Raw genomic sequence first — 10,974 nt, forward strand, 5'->3', positions numbered from 1 at the left:
ACACACACACACACACACACACACACACACACACACACACACACACACATATATATATTTAGCAGGAAATTTATAAATTTTAGTAATTTCATCCCCAAAAATGAACCAGAAGGAACTTTCACTCAACTGGACTGGGCAAATTCCATCAGGACAATAATTTCCAGCAGGAAAAAGGCCAGCTTATGCCTACTTGCCTTGTGTAACTATTAAAGAAATGGAGCCTGTCTTGTCCACTTATTATAAAGTTAGCAATCCTGATTTAGGACCATGAAATACACAGAGATTCCTAAACTTTTAAGAACCTAAACTTTTAAGAACTATGCATTCAGAGCTCCTTCCTGGTTTGGTCCGCTGGGCGCAGCCTTCAGACGGCTGCGCCCAGCAGACCAAAGGAGAAAGGGGCCAAGGATACCCCTTTCCAGGCTGCGGGGAAGGGGCCTTTTGCTGCTTCCCCGCAGCCCAGAAAGCGGCGGATCGGGGCCTCAGCGGCTGCCGCTCTGAACACTAAGACCCCGATCCGGCGGGGAAAGGTGCGCCAACAGGCCGCCCCAAAGGGGCGGTCTGTAACGCGCCTAAGTGCCCTCTGCTCTTCCTGAGCCCTTACCATACTTCTCTTGGTACTGAGGCAGACCCTGGCCACCAACAGCACCTTATTTATCTCTTCATACCAAATAGCTGTGGTGATGGATGCCAAGGCACCAGGAATGACAAGTTCAGGTCTCAAAGAATCAGCATTAATGGCAAAGCTGAATTCCACCATCTGCACTGACCATACAAATGCATATGCAGGCTCAAGTTGCTCTTCTCCTTCTTCTTCCTCCTCCTTTTCTTCTTCCTCCTCCTCCTGCTCCCCTTCTGTTCCTTCTCTTCCTCCCCTCCTCTATTCTTCCTCCTCCTCCTCCTCCTCCTCCTCCTCCTCCTCCTCATTATCTTTAGTTAAACATGCCCTCTGCCCTAGGTCTCAAGGTAATGGACAAATTAAAACCAAACACAATATAGCTAACAACAAAGAAAAGTTCACCATTAAATCAAAACAAACTCATTCATAATATTAAATAACAGGCAATGGGTAACTGTGTGCCACAGCCTACCAATCTTTTTCCAGAAACATCATGGTCATCCCTGTATAGTGCTCACCTTAGACAGTAAATAAGGAATTCATCAACCTGAGACCCACAAAAAAAATCAAATCTCTGCTTTAAATAAAACTTTCTTTGGATTTTTAAAATAGTTCTGGTGGAAAAACAGTAGGAGAAAATGTTAGAATTTAACAAAGGCACTACCTTGGAGTGTTTCAGGAATAAATGCTTTCTTTTTCTTTCTTTTCTTTTTTCGGTCTGAGTCATGAACATGTGAAAAATCACCCACAGTATGCAGGGTTTTTTTTAAACAGTAGATATATTTTGTGTTATTGTATAACATTTAAAAAACACCTTCAACCATATATTATTCACTTGTTCCTGGTTAAGGATTTTATCCTAACTGGCAAGAGATTGCTGAAGTGCAGCTGTACCAAACTGTGGGCCAGCAAAATACAAACCATTCCTAGCCTAAGGATGTGGGATAGTTAGGGCTACTTTCACACACATACACACTAGCATTGTGCTGGCATTGTAGTTTTGTCCTAAGGCTGGAAGAGGGTTTGCTCATCCCTCCCTTTCTCCATCCATTTTTGTTTCTTTGTTCGGGATCTTCTGCAGGCATATCTTAGGTGTTTATCACATGGAGCTTTTTGCAGCTTTTTGCAGCTCAGTTCCAACGTGACTGCGGGTCCAACGATGCGAATTCATGCTAAAACGTGATGTATTATCTCACATGATTGATTTCTATGGGGGGTTCTTACGAGGCGCTTCCGCATTCAATCTGCACTGACTCCTCATTTTAGTGAATTCGGAAACAAGCTAATTCACCAAAATCTGCTTCTAAGCTCACTTCGCTTTCACTTCAAATTGGTCTGGTGTGGAAGATCACTCCAATGTCGCTCTCCTTGGCTCGCTGCATCCTGCTCTTTCACACCCCTCCTCCTCCTTCACCCCATCTCACCCCCTCGGCCACCTTACCACCTATCCCATCATCCCCTGCCTGCTCCTGCACCCTGATCTGCTCCCCTCCTTCACCCTGCCACCTATTCCATCATCCCCTGCCTGCTCCTACACCCCGATCTGCCCCCCTCCTTCACCCTTCTGCCTATCCCATCATCCTCTGCCTGCTCCTTCACCCCGATCCAATCCCCAGTGACCCCCTGTGGACTATCCCATCATCCCCTGACTGCTCCTTCACCCCAATCCTGGCCCCAGTGACCCCCTGCGACCTGCCCCATCATCCCCTGACTGATCCTTCACCCTGATCCTGGCCCCAGTGACCCCCTGCGACCTATCCCATCATCCCCTGACTGCTCCTTCACCCCAATGAAGGATGACAGCTAAGGAGGGGGCAGGGAAGGAGGACAGTGTCCAGAGACCCATTGAGCATGCACAAGGGTGCTGATTCGAATCGTTGAACCCTCCGGTGTGGTGATACAAGGTGCACTCACCACACTTTGCTTGAATCCGCATCAAGAGACTTGTCTGGAATCAAACTGACTCCACTTCCCACCGATTCGGAAGGGCAATGGAAAGGCAACCAGATGTGATAAAACATCACGTTGTAACGTGAATTCGCATTGCTAGACAGGAGTGACTCCAGATCTGGTGTGAAAAAACATCACGTTTCGCGTTGCTAGAACAGGAGTGACTGCAGATCTGAGCTGCAAACCCCCCATGTGTGATAAGGCCCTTAGCCAGTATAGCTGTTTTGCAGATCACTCTGTTGGAAGATAGCTATGGGATCAGAAGAAAGTTCTGCCAGAAGAAGGGCATTTCTGCTGGCCCAAGATGCTTGTAGCTAATTCGAAACATTTACATCCAGTGCAACTTTGAGCTAAAACTCAACTGCCTGTTAGCAATGCAGTCAATTATTATAGTCTGATTATGCTAAAATGACTCAGGGATTATTTTATTTGTGTATTTTATTTGTTATACCTCCCACTTTTCCCTCAGTGCAACCAAATATAGTTAAAATAATGGATAATACAAAAGTCAATAAGCAGTTAAATAAACCCTATTAAAAACATTAATTTAAAATTCTTTTAAAATGCATTCAAAGCAGCATAAGAATGACAAAAATACAGCACATTCAAGTTAAAAGATCTTCTGCAATGGCCAGCTGACAGTCAAATGCCAAGGTAAATAAAACAGTCTTAGTTTGCTGGCAGAAAGACAGTAGATTGGGGCCAACATAGCTTCCTGTGAGGTCCACAGCCTGGGAGCAGCAACTGAAAAGGCTCTCTCCTGTATCCTCACCAACTGTACCTGTGACAGTGCTCAGACTGACAAAAATCCCTTCCAAAGGATCTTAAAACTTAAGCAGGCTCATATCAGAAGACATAGCCAGTCAGATAGGTTGGAACCTAAACTGTATTACCATATTAACCAGCACTTTGAATTGTGCCCAGAAACAAATTGATAACCAAAGAAGCTGTTTTGATGGGAGGAGTTGTATATTCCCTATAACCAGGTCCAGGCAACACTCTGGCTGCAGCATTGTTGACGCACTGCAGTTTCCAAACAGTTTCCAAAGGCAACCCCACATACAGTTGTGATGACTGGGTCTCCAGTCACCTGAGGCTTCTCCTGAACTACAAAGGGTTAATCTGGGAGGCGGTACATGCTAATGAGAGATGACATCACATGCTAATGAGCTGTGACATCATAGCTGATGTAAGGTCTAACTGACCAATCAGAGAGTGGGACCGCGAGATTCAAGAACTTTCTATGGGAAATCTTTAAAAGGACTTGTGCAGCCATGCGCTCCTTTGTCTCTCCCTTGATCCTCTCCTGAGGGGGAAACCAGATACTGTCTCTTTGAGTCTGGGAGACACAGACTCAGGGGAATGCAGGTTGAGAGGCCAGGGGCCCTCCCTGCATCCAGGAACTCAAAAGGACTACAAATCCCATCTGCCGTGAGTAGTTAGGAACGTGTTAGTTAGTGAGTTTAGGCCTTTTGTTATTTTCAACAATGGCTTGTCTGGAATGAACTCTGTAACTATGTTCTTTGACCTGCAAGGCAAAGGGGCTTTGCAAGAGTGTTATAAATTCTTTCTATCCTATTCTATCCCTCTTTAAAATAAACTTCTTTCTTAAAAAGCATCTGCTATCTCTCTTGCTCCTATACACGTGCCTAGACTCGGCTACTGGTTGCTCTGGGTTGGCAAGAAAGGAAACTAGATCTCTCTCTCTCTCAAGCAAGTCTCAGTGTGTGCTTGGGAAATATAGTTCATTGATAATTCACTGAGTGGTGGCAGCGGAAGAAAAGTTCTTTTAAGGGACTCCCTGGGAGTAAGGGCCACGCACAGGGCATTGCTCTCAAGGAATCATCACAACAGTATATTACAGTAATCCAAATGGGATATAATCTAGGCACGTACTACTGTGGCCAGATCTGACATCATCTAGAATGGGCACAGTTGGCACTCTATCTTATTATTTATTGAACTGTGCAAATGTTCCCCTGGCTACTTCCAAGACCTGGCCCTCAAAGTTCAGGGCTGAAACCAAGGACATTATCAGACAAGGGAAATTGGAAATATAATCCAATGGCAGTCCGAACACAATCATGGGGTGTAACATTATTGCGTGATAGATTACCACATGCAATTTCGGGCAATGGGAAGTCAGTTCGAACGCAATTCAAATTCACGTAAATTTGCTGAACTAGCGAATTCACGTGAATGCGTTCTGACCCCACTTTCTTCTCATTCAAAATTAAGAGAAATTCCTCTCGTGTGATAAACTCCCAAGAGTATGCCTAAGCTACAAACCTAAGATTTCTGGAAGACCATAACTCTATCCAGCACAGGATGAATTTCTGTTCTCTTATCTGCCTTTTGACTGACCAAGCAAATGTTGTATGGATTAAGCTTTATTGAATCCATTACTGACAGCAGACACTGATTTAGTACTGGAATAGCTTCCTTGAAATTAGATGGAAAGGTGCGATTGGAAGTGTATCATCACTCCAAAGTTATAGTAGTTTGAGGCCACTTTTTTCATCCTATGGAAACCGGGGACTGGTAATTAGGGGGGACTAGATCTAGAGAGTCCTAGTTCACCCTTGAACTAGCAGAAAATTCTAAATCCACTAACAAACTATAAATTCCAGGATTCCACAGGATGGCAACATGATAGTTAAAGTGGTATCACATTGTTGTAATTTATAGTGTTGATATATCCAGAGATCCTTGAACAACCTTTCCCCATTCTTTTCAGTGATAACACTGAATATAATTCAGGCTTTATCATGCATAAAAAATGCATGCCATTTTAAGTGGAGGAATAGCGGGAGGTCATGCACACAATTTATGCAGTTGTAAATTTTGACACACCTTCACTCAGACTTCATAGTCAACACAACCAGGATGGGTAGATGGATCCCATTTTAATATTATTTTTATGCAAGTTTGCTTACAATCAGGCTTAAAATTCCAAAACAAAACAAGATCTAAATCCAATGGCATGCTCATATTAATAACAGGATTTGGAACTCCACTCCACTGCAAACCCTTCTGACACACACACACACACCCCCATGCTCAGGATAGTTTCCTAGCCATCTGGGGGAGGTTTTGTGGGTATATGTGGTAACAGTAGTAGGAAGGGAAAAATCACCTTCTCTCCACTTTATGCTGGATTCCATGGCTTTGCTCATGGACATTCAGCATGAGGTACAGCCCCAATCTCCAAAATAGAACATGCATACATTTATATAAAATAATTTATGTCTCTGTTTTATCTTTAGCACACTATCCAGCAGAGCTTTTCTGATTGGTGAAGAGCTTGTTGGGGTCAGGCTCAGAGAAGCCAGGATTTGAATCCTCCGTGGCCTGTGTAATAAATTTGTCAGGCACATTGAACAGAAAGTTGATCATATTCATTCAGAATTTGATGCTACAGTTACTGCAGAATCTAGGGAGATGTCTAGAGCATCATGTGGTCAGTCATCTTGGAATCAGTTTCATTTGTTGAAGCCTGATGATGGGAACAAGACACTTCAATCAATCCATCTCACCATACGCATAGTCTTGACCCTTCCCCATCTTGGCTCTTAAAATCTACCAGACATGCATTGATTGGGTAGGTCCAAGATGGTAAATGCCTCACTATGTTGGAGGAAGGTACCTGCTGCGTTAAAAGAGGCTATCATGCATCCTCTCCAGAAGAGGACCTCCCTAGACCCAGCGGTATATGATAGCTACCGTCTTATTACTAATATTCCATATTTGTGTAAGGTGCTTGAATTTGTGGTGGATGGGCAGCTTCAGATGTTCTTTGAGGAAACAGATTATCTAGACCCATTTCAGTCTGGTTTCAGGACAGGATACAGTACTGAGACAATCTTCGTTGTTCTTGCTGATGACCTTTTCTGGGGGAAAGACAGGAGAGTGCTACCCTGTTGCTCCTACTGGATCTCTCAGCAGCTTTTGATACCATTGATCAGAGCATCTTACTGGACTGGCTCTCTAGACTGGGAGTAGGAAGCAATGTTTTACAATGGTTCTACTTCTGTCTTCAAGGCTCATAGAGTGGCACTGGGGGCCTCCTGCTCAGCCCCATAGTCATTCTGTTGCGGGGTGCCACAGGCTGGATGAGGCTGAATAAATTGAAGATGAATCCCAATAAGGTGGACACTATCTGGACTGGTGGTTCTTGAATCCAGGAATTGGATAAGTTGCCTGCCCCGGATGGGGTTGCACTCCCTTTGAAGGAACAGATGCATAGTCTGGGAGTACTCCTAAAAATGTATCTCCTTGTCACTTGGAGGCCTGGAGTGTTTTAGGCCAGCTTTAACTGGTCTGCCTGCTACAACCTTTTCTGGACAGGGATAACTTAGCCACAGTAGTCCATTCACTGGTAACTTCCTGATTAGATTACTGCAGTGCATTCTACATGGGGCTGCCCTTGAAGATGATTTGGAAACTTCAGCTAGTACAAAATTCAGCAACTAGACTTCTCAGTAGAATTTCATTCAGATATCATACAAACCCTGTTCTAAAGAACAGATCATTTCAGCACCAGATCAAAGCCTGGCTTTTTATTAAAACCTTCAGGCCAAACTGATGTTATCCAAGCTGCACATGTTTTATTGTTATATTATTCAAGGTTGTTTTAACCAGTTTTAAACTATAAGTTTTTTAAACTGGAAAACTATTTAACATATTTTTAATTTTGTAAACTTTTGTAATTATTTATCATTTTAAGTTCATTTTATTGTAAGCTGCCCTGATATCTTTAGATAAAGAGTAGAATATAAGAGCCAGCATGGCATAGTGCTTTCAGTGTTGGACAATGGCTCTGGAGACTAGAGTTTGGTTCCCCGCTTGGCCATGAAACCCACTATATGACCTTTGGGACATCACATGCTCACATGCTCAGTAGTGGCAAACCTCCTCTGAATAAATCTTGCAGAGAAAATCTCATGATAAGTATGCCTTAAATTTGCCATAAGTTGGAAATGACTAGAAGATACACAACAACAACTAAATGTTTAAATAAATAAATAAATAAATTTTCACAATTACCTTTATAGGAAATGACTGCAATCCTATGTGTAGTTTTCAGAGAAGTAACCATGTTAGCCTGTTGCAGCATAAAAAGGGAAAGGGAAGAGGGAAAGCATCTAGCAGTACCTTAAAGGTTAATATCTAGGAATAAGTTCAACTGAACCCAACGCATAGTCCATTCTTTCACACACATTGGCTTTCATGAAGAATCGTTAGCCAGCTGAAATGCCAACTTTATCTTTTGATCAAAAACACAACCTAGCTTGCCAAAAATGTTACTTTGTGGAACATTTGAAAGACTTGTTAATCACATCATCCACTTGCCAGAGCAAGGTAGACTCAGTAATAATGCTGCCTGCCACTCTGGCAGATGGTCATTGCTCCTGATCAGGAAACAAGAAAGTTTTAGCACTGTGTTCCTATGCATTTCCCCTACTACTACTGCAGTGGTGCCCATAGACGGGAATCTTCCCCACTCCATACAGAATTCTAGCTCACATAGGGTGCCTGGCCCAGTCGTACTGGCAACTATCTTATCTAGGACAACATTAGATGTTTTTAAAAGGCACAAGTAATTAAGATGGCTGCTATCTTTACTAAGCCAAGAGCTAAAATTAGGTCTCAGACTGTAATAAGCTTCTAGGATAAATTATCATAGGTGCATATATAATTAATTTTCATGGTTTTAAATGCTTCTTTGTAGAGAAGTACATATGATGATTCAGAAGGAAGCTAAGTACATTTGATCTGAAACTCATTGTTAAGAATTTCACATTTCAGTGAGTATTTTGCTTGACTGGTTTTCTTTTTTAAACATTTTCTGCTATCCTCACAAATTGTTATGTGCTCATACACCAAGTGCCATGGGCCAGGAGCTGCAGGATGGGGACCTGGAGGAAGCGTCTAATGAGGAGGCTGAGGAAGAAACCCAGGCAAGTCTTCCAGACAGAGAACAGCCAGCAGTTCTCCCTGTTGCAGAGCAGCCCAAGCCAGCACTCCCAGGCCCAGCTGAAGAGCCTCAGCTAGAAGGACAAGGGCAAGACTCATCTGCTGATAAGAAAAAGGACACAGCTGGGGTCTTACGTCCTCAATCAAGGAGGAGGGACAAAAGGATCTAACAAAAGATAGAATTAAGATGCTCAGCCATGCTGCGGGCCAAGCAGCAAGTGAGTTGTGATTAGAACCAGCTGGTGTCAGGCCATTTAAGAGCTGAGTTTGCCTAAGGTAGTTGCTGGAAGTAACTTGTTTGTTTCCTGGCCAGCATTTCTGTTTCCAGACTCCTGCATTTTCTACTTTGGACTTCCTGGCTTCTTCAATCCTTGGACCATATTGACCTCAATTCCTTTTGTTTCCCTTACTCAGACTGCTCAACCAATGACTTTCTCTTAATGGACTCCCACAGGAAAGGATGCTTTCTAGCTGCTTGTAATTCACTGTCTCTGCCTTCATTATCACTTGATGGTTTCCTCCCAGCCAGTCTGTGTAGCTGTTTGGTGAGTCAGGACACCCAAGTATTTACTTATCCCCATAGTGCTTATGCAACAGTGTACCTCAACTATATACAAATGCAGTATTTTTTTACAAAAATGACAAGGATGAACATGCTTGATTCTGTGTTTCACAAAGAACATGCTTTGCTCATGACACTCAGTACTCATGATACACACTTCTGCATTCATTTCTTTTCACTGAGAGAATCATTTTAATAGGTACAATAAACAAATGTTCTATTGATCGTAATGAATGCATTATCCAAGTCTTTCATTTTACTGATGGATCCCACTATGTGTCTACTTTGTTTTTTAAATAAACTCCTGCCTGGTTGGTCTGGTAGATCTTAAGTCAGGCTTTAAAGCCCTCTCTTGTCCTGGCCCCTATAGCCAGGATAAGCAACTGTGGCCCTCCAGGTAGGACCAAGGATCATTAGGGGAGGCTGAGTCAAACTTGTCACATGCTCCTCATTCCCACACTGATATAACAATATTTCATCCCATATAGTTCCATGCAATCTGATGAGCCATGAAAAATTGTATTTTAATTCTGAAATTACTGTGACACATTCCATATTTCTGAAAAATACATGCCTTTCCTTCTTTTGCTTAATAATAGCATGCAGCCTGAGAGTTTCACAAGTTCACTAGATATTTTGTGACTTTCTTGGTAACTAATAATGAAGAGAGTATCCTGTGACGCTCCCATCGGGCGCTCAGACTGGTGTATTTTGCAAGTCTGTTGAGGGCTTAAGTCTCCAACAGTGAAGTTCCTTTTCAAAAATACTTTTTAGCCCATCAAGCCCCTGTTTCCTCAAGAGGTGTATTGTCTCTCTTGGGCAAAAAATTGTGATGTGCCAAACCCACTGAACATGACGCCCTTCCTTTTGGTCCAGGTGGGAACCTATGACACTGCATGACACAGGGCACAGCAATATCAAAAGTAATTGTGAGGCTCTGGGTAGGAAGCTGTTCTGGTTTGGAAAAGGAGTGTGTGTGTGTGTGTGAGAGAGAGTACTTTAAAGAAAAAAGTTTCTACGTAAGGAATCTTCATAGCAATAGGATATCTCTACATGAAGAATCATCTTGTTCTTCAGGCACAGATTAGAAATTACATGTTATAGATATATTAGATCATTTCAGCCAAATCAGGAGAAGTACTGTATATACCCAACTATAAGTCGACCTCATGTAAAATTCAAGAGCAAGTTTTGGGGCCAAAATTATGGATTTTGATATGATTTGTGGATAAATTGAGGATGAAACAGAGGTATATAACAAAGGATATAATAGATGAAGTTTACTATCTTCATACAGAAATGTCTTATTCAGATCCTTCTAATCTTGATTCCTCTTGGCACTTCTTTGAGGGGAAGCATCAAAGAGGTGCCACCACTGCCATTTTCCCATCTAAACATTCAGAAAGACCAGACGCAGCATCATGGTGGAAAGAGTAAAGGGGGTTGTTTCTTCTTTTGAGAGTTCCAGGATGAACTAAGCTCTTACCACTCTACACAGAGAAGGAAAAGGGTTAAAATACAGTAACTTACATTGACCTGTGGATAAATCGACCCAACTTTTTGGGGTCAAATTTGTAACTAATTTTTTTTAGATTTATACATGAATATATACAGTAATTTAAAAAGCGACCTGACATGACTAACTAATACATTTTCTTAATTCTAATCACATATCAGATGGGATTTGTAGTCCATGATGTTCATGTGGTAGCAGGGAATCTGGATTCCATTGTCCATGTAGTCCACCAGCCTTCCTAGAGCAGAGCAATTGGCTCCAGGTGTCCCTTTGTTAGAACCTCCTTAGAATCTGCTTAGAGAGAGCAACCTCGTGGTGCTTTTAGGCTTTCTATAATCTCTGCTTAGAAGC

This window comes from Sceloporus undulatus, chromosome 1 (genome assembly GCF_019175285.1).
Source record: "Sceloporus undulatus isolate JIND9_A2432 ecotype Alabama chromosome 1, SceUnd_v1.1, whole genome shotgun sequence".
NCBI classification, from domain to species: domain Eukaryota; kingdom Metazoa; phylum Chordata; class Lepidosauria; order Squamata; family Phrynosomatidae; genus Sceloporus; species Sceloporus undulatus.